This window comes from Equus przewalskii, chromosome 5, assembly GCF_037783145.1.
Source record: "Equus przewalskii isolate Varuska chromosome 5, EquPr2, whole genome shotgun sequence".
Classification (NCBI taxonomy): domain Eukaryota; kingdom Metazoa; phylum Chordata; class Mammalia; order Perissodactyla; family Equidae; genus Equus; species Equus przewalskii.
The window spans coordinates 33,540,328-33,555,220 of NC_091835.1; positions in this window are offsets into that span (position 1 = coordinate 33,540,328).

Here is a 14,893-nt window from a genome sequence, read left to right on the forward strand (position 1 = left end):
TTTATCACTTATTCTCTCCAGGATTGTAGATTTGTCTATTTATTTTCAGTTCTGTCAGATTTTTTTTTCGATGAGAAAGATTAGCCCTGAGCCAACATCTGTGCTAATCTTCTATTTTGTATGTGGGATGACACCACAGCATGGCTTGATGAGCAGTGCATAGGTTTGTGCCCAGGATCTGAACCCATGAACCCTGGGCTGCCAAAGTGGAGCATGCAAACTTAACCACCACACCACCGGGCTGGCCCCAATTCTGTCAGTTTTTGCTTCATGTATTTTGATTCTCTGTTATAAGGTTCATATACATTTAAGGTGGTTATGTCTTCTTGATTGATTGACCCTTTTCCTATTATAGAAATTTCTTCTTTATCTCTAGTAATACTTCTTGTCTGGCTTACTCTTGCATGGTATTTATTTTTCCAATCTTTAATTTTCAACATATTTGTGTCTTTCTATTTAAAATGCATCTCCTGGAGACATAATATAGTTGAGTCTTGTCTTTTTATCTAGTCTAGTCAAGGGATGAGCAAACTTCTGCAAAGGACCAGATAGTAAATATTTTAGGCTTTGCAAGCCATGTGGTCTCTGTGACAACTACTTAATGTGCTGTTGTGGCACAAAGGCAGCCATTGATAGTCCATTTACGCATTCTGCCAAAGTTGTATTTACAAAAATAGGTGGGATTTCTGGTTTCCAATCAAACATGTAAGGAACTTGGAAGTTGTCACTTTGCCCCAACAACAAGTAAAAAGGTGAATAAAATAAAAATCAACAACTCTTCTAAGATCTTTCAGAGAACTAAGGTCACAGGGCAAACCACTGCCCCCAACTTGAAGAGATAGACAGGCAGGTACAGAGAAGCACAACTTACTGGAGCAGAAACACAGGAGTAGAGACTGGCTCAGGAACCAGTACTGGGGTAGGAAAACCTACACTGTAATTGATGAAGTGCTGGAGGCTCAGTGTGGACAAACCTGAGGTTAAAATCCCTGGGGGGTTCAGTCTTAGGAGGGTACCCACATTTTCATGAGTTTTACCTCCAGGAGCTTGACCAGATTTTCGCAGTGAATATTGGAGAAAAATCTTCTTGAGCTTCTGGCAGAGGGAGGAGAAAAGTAATCATTTTGAAATATACCAGAGCATCCTGTTCTTCTTAACAAGACCTGCCCTCAGGTCTCGAAACTGTTTCATCAGAGCCTAACCTACCCAAGGGGGAAGGAAATACCCAACTGCAGCCCCCTCTGGTCATCTTGTCCCACCCAAGGGGAGAAAAAAACTGAAAAGTACTTGTGAAGTTCACAGCCCAGGGGCACAGTCTCATTAAAAGACTGAGACCTAATTATAGGCCTAGATAACACTTCCTTCCCCCCCACCCCCACCTTACTACCACATCATTAAAGGCCTGTTTACCCAGCACATCACATGCGGCTTTCAACAAAAAATTACAAGCCATGCTAAATGGCAAAAAACACAATTTGAAGAGACAGAGCAAGCACCATTGCTAGACTCAGATATGTCAGGGATGTTGGAATTATCGGATCCAAATAACTATGATTAATATGGTAAGTTCACCAATGGACAAAGTAGACAACAAACAAGAACAGAGGGCTGAGCAGAGAGATGGAAATTCTAAGAAAGAAAGATTAAAAAAGAAATGCTGGAGGTCAAAACCACTGTAACAGAAATGAAAAATGCCTTTGATGGGCCCATTTGTAGGCTGGGCTCAGCTGAGGAGAGAATCTCTGAGCTTGAGGATATGTAAATGGCAGTTTTTAAAAGTAAGGCAAAGAGAAAAAAGACCAAAAAAATGGGGAACATTCAAGAACTGTGGGACAGCTACAAAAGATGTAATATATGCATAATGGGCATTCTAGAAGGAAACGAAAGAGAAGAATTAGCAGAAGCAATATTTGAAGCAATAAAAACTCAGAATTACCCCCAAATTAATGTCAGACATCAAACCACAGGTTCAGGAAACTAAGAAAACACCAAGAAGGATAAATGCCAAAAAACTACCCTTCAAAATCCCCCCAAACTACACCTTGGCACCTTATATTCAAACTTCAATAAATAAAAGGTAAAGAAAAAATACTGAAAGAAACAAGAGGAAAAAGAACCTTACCTATAGAGGCAGATAAGAATTACATCTGACTTCTCAGAAACCATGCAAGCAAGAGGAGAGTAGAGAGAAGTATTTCAAGTGATGAGAGAAAAACCCTACCAACCTATGATTCTGTATCTTGCAAAACTATTCTTCAAAAGTGAAGGAGAAATAAAGATATTCTCAGACAGGTAAAAACTGAGGAATTTGTTTCCAATAGACCTGCCTTGTAAGAAATGTTCGAAGTTCTTCAGAGAGAAGGAAAATGATATAGGTCAGAAATCAGGATCTACTTAAAGAAAGGTATTAGAGAAGGCATAAGTGACGGTAAAACAAATACTTACTTTTCTGGTTCTTAATTGCTGTAACAGATAGTTTGTTAAAAAATAATAGCAACAATGTATTTGATGATTATATCTTATACAAGTAAAATGAATGACAACAATGATACAAAGGAGAGGAGGGAGAAATTAGAAATATTTTGTTATTATAAGGTACTTGCAGTAGCTGTGATGCATTATAGTGTTATTTGAAAGTGGATTTGGATTAATTGTAAATGTATATTGCAAACTCCAAGACAACAAAAATGTTTTTTAAAAAATAGTAAAATTGATATGCCAAGAAAGAAAAATTAGAATCATATGAAATGGTCAATTAAAACATAAGAGGCATAAAAAGAGTGGAAGACAAAAATAGGAATAAAAAACAAGGGTAGAAAATAGAAAACATTAGCAAATATGGGAGATATTAATCCAGCTACATCAGCAATCACCTTAAACATCAGTGGTGAATATACCAGTGAAAAAGAGAGATTGTCAGAGTGTATCAAAAACTAGACCATATGTCTACAAGAAATCTACTCTAAATATAAAAACACATATAGATTAAAAGTACAGGAACGTAGAAAAATATACCATACTAACACTAATCAAAAGAAAGCAGAAGGAGCTTTATTAATTTCAGACAGAGCAGATTTCAGAGTAAGAAAAATTATCAGGGGTAATGAGTGACAGTACATAAAGACAAAAGGCCAGTTCTCCAAGAAGATATAACAATGCTTAATGTGTATACACCTAACAACAGAGTGTCAAACTACATGAAGCAGAAAACTGAGCAAGGAGAAATAGATGAATCCACTATTATACTTGGAGACTTCAGCACCCCTCTCTACATACTAAACAGATCTAGCAGGCAGACAATCTGTCAGGACATAGTTGAACTCAACAATAACATCAATTAACTGGATATAATTGACATCTATAGAATACTTCATCTAACAACAGCAGAATACACACTCTTTTCAAGCTCACATGGAACATTCACAAAGGTAGATTACATTCTGGGCCATAAAGCTCATCTCCACAAATTTAAAAGAATAGAAAGCATACAATGTATGCTTTTAGATAACAATGGAATTAAAATAGAAAGATAGCTGGAAAATCCCAAAATACATGCATTTTAAGCAACACAGTTCTAAATAGCACATGAGTCAAAGAAGAAATCTCAAGAGAAATTAAAAATACTTTGAACTAAATTAAAATGGAAATACAATTTATCAAAATTTGTGGGATGTAGTGAAAACAGTGCTTAGAGGAAAATGTATAGCACTGAATGCACACATTAGAAAGAAGAAAGATCTATAAAATGAGTAATCTAAGCTTCCATCTCAGGAAACTAAAACGAGAAGAGCAAATTAAATTCAAGAAGCAGAAGAAAAGAAAAATTAGAGCAGAAATCAGTGAAATTGAAAATAGGAAATCAACAGAGAAAATCAAAGAAACCAAAAGCTGATGCTTTTAAAAGTTCGATAAAATTGATAAGACTCTATCCATGCTAACTAAGAAAAAAATAGAGGACATAAATTACTATGATCAGAAATGAAAGAGGGGACATCTTTATGGGTTTCATGAACATTAAAAAGATAATAAAGGAATGCTGTGACCACTCCATGTCTACAAATTTGATAATCTAGCTGAAATGGACCAATTCCTTGAAAGACACAATTAGCCAAACTCACACAAGAAGAAATCCACAATTCAAATGAGCCTATATCTATTAAAGAAATTGAATCAATAATTCATAACCTTCCAAAACAGAACCAAGCCCAGATGGATTCACTGGTGAATTCTAACAAATATTTGAGGAAGAAGTTTATACCAATTCTCTACAATCTCTTCCAGAAGATAGAGGCAAAGGAAATACTTCCTAACTTATCCTGAGGCCAGTATTACACTAATATCAAAACCAGACAAAGACATTACAAGAAAAGAAAACTGTAGTCCAGTGAACATAGGTATAAAAATCCTCAACAAAATATTAGCAAATTGAATCCAACAATGTATGAAAAGAATTAGACACCACAACCAGGTGGGATTTATGCCAGGTATACGTCACATCAATAGGCTAAAGAAGAAAAAAAATCACATGGTCATATCAATAGATGCAGATGAAGCATATGACCAAATCCAACACCCACAAGTGATAAAAAACTCTCAGTAAACTGAGAATAGAGAGGATCTTCCTCAATTTGACAAAGAATATCTACAAAAAACCTACAGCTAATATCATGCTTAATGGTGAGAAACTAGAAGCTTTCCTGCTAAGATCAGGAACAAGACAAGGAAGTCCCCTCTCACCATTTCTTTTTAACATTATACTGGAAGTCCACCTAAGACATAAGACAAGAAAAGGAAATAAAAGGAATACAGAGGGAAGATGACATAATTGACATAATTGTCTACGTGCAAAATCCCTTAAAATCAACAAAAAATTGTTGTAGTGTGTAGGATGTATTGTAGGATGTATTGTAGCTGGAGCTAAGTAGTTATTATAGTATTGCAGGACACAAGATTAATATAGAAAGTCAATGGATTCGCTATACACCAGTGATGAATGATTGGAATTTGAAATAAAAACACAGTATCATTTACAATAGAATCTATCAAAATTAAATCCTTAAGTATAAATCTAACAAAATATGTACATGATCTATATGAGGAAAACTACAGAACTCTGATGGACAAAATCAGAGAACTGAATAAATGGAGAGAGATTCCATGTTTATGGATAGGAAGACTTGATATTTTCAAGACATCAATTCTTCTCAACCTGAGGTATAGATTCAATGCAATCTCAATCAAAATGCCAGCAAGTTATTTTGTGGATATTGACAAGCTGATTCTAAAGTGTTTATGGCGAGGCAAAACACCCAGATTAGGCAATACGGTATTGACGGAGAAGAACAAAGTTGGAGGACTGATACTACCTGACTTCAAGACTTACTATAAAGCCATAGTAATCAAGACAGTGTGATATTAGCAAAAGAAGAGACAAATAGATCAATGTAACAGAACAGAGCACCTTAAAATAGACCCACATAAATATAGTAACTGATTTTTGACAAAGGAACAAAGGCAATACAATGGAGAAAAAGATAGTCTTTTCAACAAATGTTGCTACACGCACACATGCAAAAAAAACACAACAATCTATTTAGAGACCCTATATTTATCACAAAAATTAACTCAAAATGGATCATTGACCTAAATGTAAAATACAAAACTATAAAACTCCTAGAAGATAAGAGTAAATCTAAATGACCTTGAATTCAGTGATGATTTTTTAAATACAATACCAAAGGCATGATCATGAAAGAAATAATTGATAAGCTGGACTTCATTAAAATAAGAAGCTTCTGCTTTGCAAAGAATAATGTCAAGAGAATGAGAAGATAAGCTACAGACTGGGAGAAAATATTTGCAAAAGACACCTGATAAAGAACTGTTATCCAAAATGTATAAAGTACACTGAAAACCCAACAGTAAGAAAATGAACAACCCTATTTAAAAAATGGGCAAAATATTGGAACAGATAATTCAACAAAGAAGTTATACAGACAGCAAATAAACATCTGAAAAGATGCTCCACATTATATGTATTAGAGAATTTCAAATTAAGATGGCAAAAAGATACCACTACACACCTATTAGGACAGTCAAAATCTGAATCACTGGCAACACCAAATGCTGGTGAGGATGTGGAACAACACACATTCTCATTCATTGCTGGTGAGAATGTAAAATGGTACAGCCACTTTGGAAGGCAATTTCTTGGAAAACTAAACATGCTCTTTACACACTATCCAGCAACTAAACTCTTTGATATTTACCTAAACGAGTTAAAACTTATGTCCAAACAAAAACCTGCACATAGATATATATAGCAACTTTATTCATAGCTGCCAAAACTTGGAAGCAACCAAAGCGTCCTTCAGTAGGTGAATGGATAGACTGTGGTACGTCCAAGATGGAATTATTCAGCACTGAGAATAAATGAGCTGTCAAGCTGTGAAAAGACACGGAGAAACTTAAATGCATTAGGGTTGCATATTACTAAGTGAAAGAAGCCACTATAAAAAGGTTGCATAGTATATGATTCCAACTGTATCATTTTCTGGAAAAGGCAAAACTATGGAGACAGTAAATAGATCAGAGGTTTGGGAGGGAGGGAGGAATGAATAGGCAGAGCTAGAGGATTTTTAGGGCTGTGACACCATTCTGAATGATCCTATAATTGTGGATACATGTCATTGTACGTTTGTCAAAATTCATAGAAGGTACAACATCAAGAGTGAGCTGTAGTATAAACTATGGACTTTAAGCATAATGATGTGTCAATGTAGGCTTGCGGATTTAAGCAAATGTTAAACTCTGGTTCAGGATTTTGATAGTGGGGGAAGTCACACATGTGTAGGGGCAGGGAGTATATGAGAATTCTCTGTACATTCTGCTCAATTTTGCTATGAACCTAAAATTGCTCTAAAAAATAAAATCTACTTAAAAAAATAGGTAGCAGGCTGGATTTAGTTCGTAGGGTCATAGTTTGGTGATGCCTGATTTAGTCTGACAATCTCTGCCTTTTAATTGGTGTGTTTAGTCCCTTTATTTTAATCTAATTATTGATATGGTTTGGTATAAGTCTACTATCTTGCTATTTGTTTTCTATTTATCTCATCTGTCTCAGTTGACCCTTTTCCTCTCTTTCCTTGGTTTGATCAATTTTTTAAAAATTATTTTGTTTTAGTTTCTCTATTGTCTTCTTAGGTATAGACTTTTACTATGTTCTATTGGTTGCTTTAGGGAATACAGTATGTATGTTTAACCTATAGTCTACCTAGAATTAATATTGTATAATTTTACACTTAATATTTTTAAAATGTAGGAACATTTTACATCATTGTAATTATATTACCTTCTCATCTTCTGTGCTACTGTCACAAATTTAACTTCTACATGCATTATAACTCCACCTTACAGCGTCACTACTTTTGCTCTAAACAGTCGTTTATCTTTTAAGGACATTAAGAGAAGAAAAAATATATAATCTTTTCTATTTAGCCACATATTTATCATCTCTAGTGCTCCTCATTCCTTCCTATAAATTAGAGTTTCCTTGCAGTGATACTTCCCTTCAATCTGAAGAACTTCCCTTAGTGCTTATTGTAGGGCAAATGTGCTGATTTAGCTTTCATTTATCTGAAAATGCGTTTATTTTTGAGAAATATTTTTGCCTGATGTAGGATACTAGGTTAACTCCTGACCCACTTCTTTAAAGATGTCGTTCCATTGTCTTGTAGCCTCCAATTCCACTCCCATTCTGGCTCCTATAGTGGCGTTTAAGATAGTTTTTTCAGCAGTTTGATTCTGAGGTGCCTGTATGTATTTAGAAAAAAATGTGCTCTGCCAAAGAGCCACTTTTATTTGTAGATTGATGGTTTTCACTAAATTTAACAAATTTTCTCCATTATTTCTTCTATATTTTTTTCTGCAAAATTCTTTTCCTGCTCTCCTTCTGTGACTCCAATTACAATTAGTCAAACCACTTCATACTGTCCTGTAAATCACTGAGTCTGTTTTTAAAAATCATTCTCTTTGCTTTTTTCTTTACATTGAATAATTTCTATTGATATGTCTTGAAATTCATGAGCTTTTTTCTGCGGTCGCCAATATGTTAAATGTTTCCCGTAAATCTTTAATTTCAGTAAATCTTTAACTTTTAGTTCTAGAACTCTCATTTGGTTCTTTTCTAGAGTTTCTAGTTTTTCCTTGAGATTTCTCCACCTCTTCATTCATTATGTCCATATTTTTCTTTAAATCCTTAGACATTTTTATAATAGCCATTTTAAAGTCCATGTTTTTAATTAACACCTCTGGCTTATCTTCTGGTCAATCTCTACTGACTACTTTTCTTTTTTAACTGGTCACATTTTCCTGCTTCTTCACATGTCCAGTAATTTGTAACTGTATCCTTGACATTATGAATGAGTCTTTGTAAAACATCTGGTTTATGCCATCTTTCTTTAAAGAGCGCCAAGTTTCACTCTGGCTGTCAACATACCAGCAACTTATTTTGATGCAGTTGAGACTTGCTTTTAGGCTTTGTTAGAGCAGCTTTAGAACGGTCCTTGTCCTAAGGCATGGTCCTTACTCCTAAGCTGTGTCTTCTTGGTGTCTTAGCAGAGTATCCAGGGTGTTCAGTAGGATCTCCACATCATGACGTGGCCAGAATTTCTCTGTCCCCCACGATTGTGGGACCTCTAGTGTCTCTGCTATGCTTTCAACCCTATAGCAGTTGCTCTAGGCTAGAGCTTGTGGGGTTTTTCCCTCTGGGAATCTGGAGGAAATCCTCAGAAAGCTGCCTATTTCTGTGTAGCTGCTTTAACTTCGGTACCATGCACTGAATTTTCAGATGCTTTAGCAGCTTTCAAACTCTGCTCTCTGACTCCTCAGCTCAGGGGATAATCATGCCCTTCCTGGGGCTCAGCGTCCTGTATTATGGTTATGAAATTGTCCCCAGGTAAAGAGACGGGATAAATGTAAGTCTCACCTCATGTTTTCTTTCTCTCAGGGATCACAGTCTTTTGCTGCCTATTGCCTGAAAACAGTTGTCTCATATATTTTGTTCAGTTTTAAAGTTGTTTTTGAAAAAGGAGGAGAGCAAATCTGATCCAAGTTACTCCATCACAACTCGAAGCAGAACTTGATTCCAGAAAATTTAAAAAAATGTTATGATGCTTTTTCATCTGTTACCACCTGCTTCTTCAGCAAATTTAGTATAAGGTAGAGATATCCATCTCTCAAACCTATCAGACTAACATTTACTTGTCTGCAATTCCAGAGTATCTTTTCCTAAGTGCTTCTTCCAGTTTTCTTTCAAACTGATAGTTTCACCCTGAATTATTTAAAGTCTCACTGGAATGCCTGAACGAAACAGAAACTGAGCTGTTGGCTGCCAAGTGGCAGCTGGTAAGTAACGTAGTGCTTCAAAGTATCACCCATCACATGACATTTGAAGAACTGAGTTTAAAGGCTTCTGAAAGTGAATTACAGGCACAAATGTGGGCTATATAAAAATTGCACTTATTCTAGCCCTGATGGTAATGACCAAGACTTCCTTGCTAGATCACTGATGAAACTCACAGCCGGACGTGGTAAAAAACAAAACCTATGATTTGGTTGTGGTCCCAGTTCTTCTCTTCTTTTGTTGCCTTGTCCTGCAATCTATATTGGTCTATTTTCAGGCAGTATTTTTCCTTGTGCAATTATATTATTTTGTAGGTACTCAGGGCTGATGAATTAATGGCAAAAAATTATGTTACTCTGCCATTTCTCAAAATTAAACGTTTATCAATTGACTATACCACTGGCTCTTCCTAATTTGTACTCTTAATTATACATTAGGTCTTATGATACTCTCTAATTCTGCAGTATGATTCTTTTTCCTTTGTTGCTATGGCAGAAGAGATTTGTCTAAGCCTCTGCTTATTGGTGGGAAAGACCATCTTTAAAGTGAATTTTACCTGAAGATTTTCTTACTCAGCAATTTAACTTACCTTATGATTTTTTTCTGGGTCATACTATCTCATATTTCCACTCCTGGCTGAGCAGCTGGAGGGAGAAACTATTGTCTTGGAACACTTGTTTCTGTATCATACGTAGACTTCAGCACAATGATAAATATATAGGCAATCAATCCAGGAGGTCAGGAAGGACACTAGGAAATGGATAGATATGCAAAAGGAAAACTATCTATGGGTTATCTGTACTAACCCCTAAAACGACAGCATAAAGAACTGTGATTAAAACACTGAAACGAAAAGAATATGACCTGATCCAGAATGAATATTACTTAACCTTCTGATCCTCAGTTTTCTTATCTGTGAAATGGGGCAATAATCCCCACATTACAGTTAGTTATGAAGACCAAATGAGATCACAGGTAAGAAATGCCTACCACTGGCTGGACCACAGAAAGTACTTACACATCATTTATTTTTCTTTTTACCTCCAACACACACTCAAAATCCACAAAGAAGCTTTTCTCAGCCTCTATTATCAAGACTTTCCTTTGTCAAGTGAATGAATCTTCCAAAATTACACAAATATTTGTAACTAACTAAGTAAAGATACAGTTTAATCTCTCGAGAACATACATCCCCAAATGAGCATGGAATAAACAGAAATTTTTGTGATGAAATATGAGAGGAGGAGTTTTCCCCCCAAAAAGTCAGCATTATGATCAACAGAAGCGATCCATTCTGAAATATTTACTGTCTGGCCAGAGGCTTTATGCTAAGGGAGGGAAGAGATAGGCATTACTAATGATTGAATCACCATTTTTTCCCCAATAGGATCTGAGACACTAAAATCGCAAAATTGTCCCTACGTGAATGTTCCATTATTATGTTTAATTCCAATACACTCTGCTTTCCAAAGCTTCCTTTATTTCTTCTGAGCAAATTTTCTGCCCTTGATCTCTCCCTAAAGCTTCAGAGCCAAATTTCTGTTTTCTCGCTGGACATACTGATCTTTCGGAGGCCTTTCAAATGAAACATACCCTTAGTTGACCTAATTATTTCCCCTGATGCTTCCTCTCTTCCTTTTTAGACCCTCCATTATGGGCACGATGAAGCACTCAATTGCTGAAGCTAGAAACTTCAGGGTCACTTTTTACTGCTTCTCTCCCCTCAGCCTCTATTTTCAGATGACTACCACATCTGGTGATCCTACTATAAAATGTCATTAATTTATAAATGTTTTCCCTCATGAGAATATCAGAGAATAGCTAAAAAATAGAAAAAGAAAATTAACAAAAAAACCAGCAATGCTAATATACAATGTTTACTGATTATGCTAAACCCTTTACAAAGTTTATCTCATTTAAACTTCACAGCAACTCTGCAAAGGAGAGTGTTATGTAGCCCCATTTTGCAGATAAGCCAAATAAGGTAGAGAGAGGTAAAACAACTAGCCTGAGTTTTCCTGGCTAGCGAGTAACAGAATCACTCTCTTAGCCTAACATCCGTATTTTCTGCAACAGTCTCTTCTTGCCGCCCGTAATATTCTAATATTCTATAGAGTGGAGGTACCATAATATACTCAGCCATTAATGTATCATAAATTATTTAACCATTCCCCTGTGGTTGGACATTTCAGTCAGCTTATTATTATTATTTTTTGCTATTATAAACAAAAATGAGATGAACAGCTCTTGTTATTTTTTTCCCAGTCCCCATCTCTACGTTCTGAACACAACGAACTATTATTTGGCCTGATTAAAATGATTTGTACTTTCTTGTCTCCATAACCTTCCTTATACTTGCTCCTTCTGCTGGAGGTACTGAAACTTACCTACCATTCAAGATGCCACAAACCCAGGCAGAATGGTCACTTGCCCATTGGTGGCCCTTGGCCCATGTTGGTGCCTCCTACGTACAGGGTTCTAATCACATTGATTCTACTGTAAATCAGTCCACCTCCTCCATGGGTTTGTGAACTTCTTGGGGCAGAGATGTAAGCTTATTCAGATGAAGCACTTATTAAAATGCAGATTCCCAGGTCCCATAATGGATTTACAAAATTAGAATCTGTAGGCTTGGGACCTAGACATCTGCATTGTTACCCAGATACTCATGTGATTTTTATGACCTTGAACATGTGAGGACCACTGCCCCAGTGTTCTGAGCAGTGATGGGATGCGTGAGAGGACATTCAGGATTCCTACAAAGATGTTCACATGGCCCCTTTGGTGCAAATGAAGACCACAGGAAAAGAAATGCTTGTTGGTTTCTCTAGTTGAGTGAACTTCTGTGCTATTCTAGAAAGCAATAAAGTGTCAAAGGTTACGATGCAATTTTATTAAATTATCCTATTTATTTTCAATAGATAAGTCATGTAACATGAAACAAAATTTAAGATATATAAAAAAACTGTGCAGTGAAGAGTCAGACTCATTCCCACCTCCATCCCTCAGTTTCCTAGCCCTTGCCACCCCCAGTGGTAACCACAATTCTTCTGTGTGTTTTTAATGAAGTGTTTGTTATTTCAGAAAGTGGCCTAAGTTTTAGGGTAGGGATCATGTTTTACTTAAAAAAAAAAACCTTTGAAATAACTATAGATTCACAAAAATTTGCAAAAATAATACAGTGTATGTCTTTGTACCCTTCATCCAATTTCCCCCAATGGATATTTTTTTATATAACTATACTGCAATGGCAAAGCCAGAAATTTGACATTGATGCTGTGTGCATACACTCCTGTGCCATTTGATCACATGTGTAGATTCATGAGATCACCGCTACAATCAGGATACTTTAGAACTATTCCATCACCACTATACACACATAACTTATCACAGCCTACTAGTGTCATCATTCTACCAGTTCAAGTGAAATATAGAAAGCTTACCTTCTTTCAAGTCCCTTTACCCTCTCCCATTTATAATACAATTGTCTTAAATATCTCTTCTACACACTTTGAGAACCTCATCAATGTTACGATTTTTGTGTCAACTGTCAAACATAATTTAGAAAACTCAAGACGAGAAAGAAAGTCTTGTATTTACTCATATATTCTTTCCTTCTTCTGAATGTTCCAAGATTTCTTCTTTTGTTATTTCTTCATTTTGAAAATCTTCTGTAAACTTTCTTTTAGAGTAAGTCTACTAGCAAGAAATTCTCTTAATTTTCTGTCTGAGAAGTCTTGACTTCCCCTTTGTTCCAAAGGGGTATTTTTGTTGGATATAGGAGTCTGGGTTGACCATTCTTTTCTTTCAGCAGTTGAAAATGTGGTGATACTTCTTCTGGTCTCTGTGATTTCTGATGAGAAATCTGCTGTCATTTGAATGGTTTTTCCCTATAAGTGAGCTCTCATTTCTTTCTCTCTGCATTCAAGGATTTTTCTTTGTTTTTAGTTTTCAGAAGTTTGATTATGATGTGTCCTGGTGTAGATTTCTTTGAGTTTATCCTATTCATAGTTCACTCAGCTTTTTGAGTCTGTAGATTTATGCCTTTTGTCAGTTTTGGGAAATTTTCAGCCCTTATTTCTTTGAATTCTTGTTTAGCTTCACACTTTCACCTGTTCTTCTGGGACTTTGATGAAATACTAGATCTTTTGTTGTAGTCTCAGATTCTTGAGGTTCTGTTATTATTATTTTTGGCTGTTCTCACTTTGTTGTTCCAACTGGGTAATTTCTATTGTCCTATCTTCTAATCAAGTTCCCTGATTCTTTTCTCTCTCTTCTTCATTCTGCTATTGAGGCACCATTAGTGATTTTAAAATTTTATTTATTGTATTTTTCAGTTCTAAAATTTCCATTTGGTTCTACTTTATGTCTTTTATTTCTTTCCTGAGACTTTCTATTTCTTTGCTGAGACTTAATATTTTTCCATTTGTTTGAAGCATGTTTGTAACTGCTTGCCAATTATGATGGCTGCTTTAAAATCTTTAAATTCTAACATCTGTGTCATATTGCATTTGATGTCTATTGATTATCTTTTCTCACTGAAGTTGAGATTTTCCTGGTTCTTGGTATGACAAGTGGTTTTCAATTGGACATTCTGGCTATTATGGTGTGAGACTCTGGATCTTATTTAAATCTTCTGTTTTAGCAGGACTGTCTGGATGCTGCTCTGGTGGGGAAAGGGAGATGCCATCTTGTTACTGCCAGGTGGGAGTGGAAGTCCAGGTTTCCCACTCGGCCTCCATTGACACCTAGGGGGAGGGATGTCTCATTACTATTGGCTGAGGTAGGAAGTTCAGGTTCCCCACTAGGCCTCTGCTGACACCACACCGGCTAAGAGAGGGAGAGCCACTTCATTACTCTTCCCTTACTGACATCATTGGGGGACAAGGGTAAAAGTTATGACTCCCTACTAGGCTTTTTCTGACACCATCCTGGAGGGGGATGGAGGAAGAGGCACCTCGTCACAGCTGGGGATGAGAGTGGAAGTCAAGGCTTCTCATGTGACCTTTGTTAATGGGATGGACATGGCACAGCAAGGTTTTTAGTGGTGTTCAGCAGAAGTAGGGCAGTTATTGTCTGAATGTTTCTTGTCTTGCTAGCCTGCCCCTTTCCTGTTCCTTTGGCTGGAGAGAGCAGGCTTTTATTTGGACTTTTATTGTCTGCCCATTGGCACTTACAGGTTGGCAACTTCTCCAGCATCTGGTCTATGACATATTAGGCAAAAAGAAAATCCAGGGAACTCACTGTTATGTTGTTCCTCAGGTCCTGAGATCTCTAGCTGGTCTGCCCTCTTTTCTACACCTTTCAGAGTCTTCATATATTTATTTTATATATAGTGTACAGAGTTTTTAGTTGCACTTAGTGAGGAAGAATAGAGATAATTGGATCTACTCTATCTTGGAACAGAAATGGAAGCAAGCATGCATTTCTGGATTTATTTTGACTCCAATTTGCAGGGGAGAGCTTGGGAAAGACTTTGATGAAAAACAA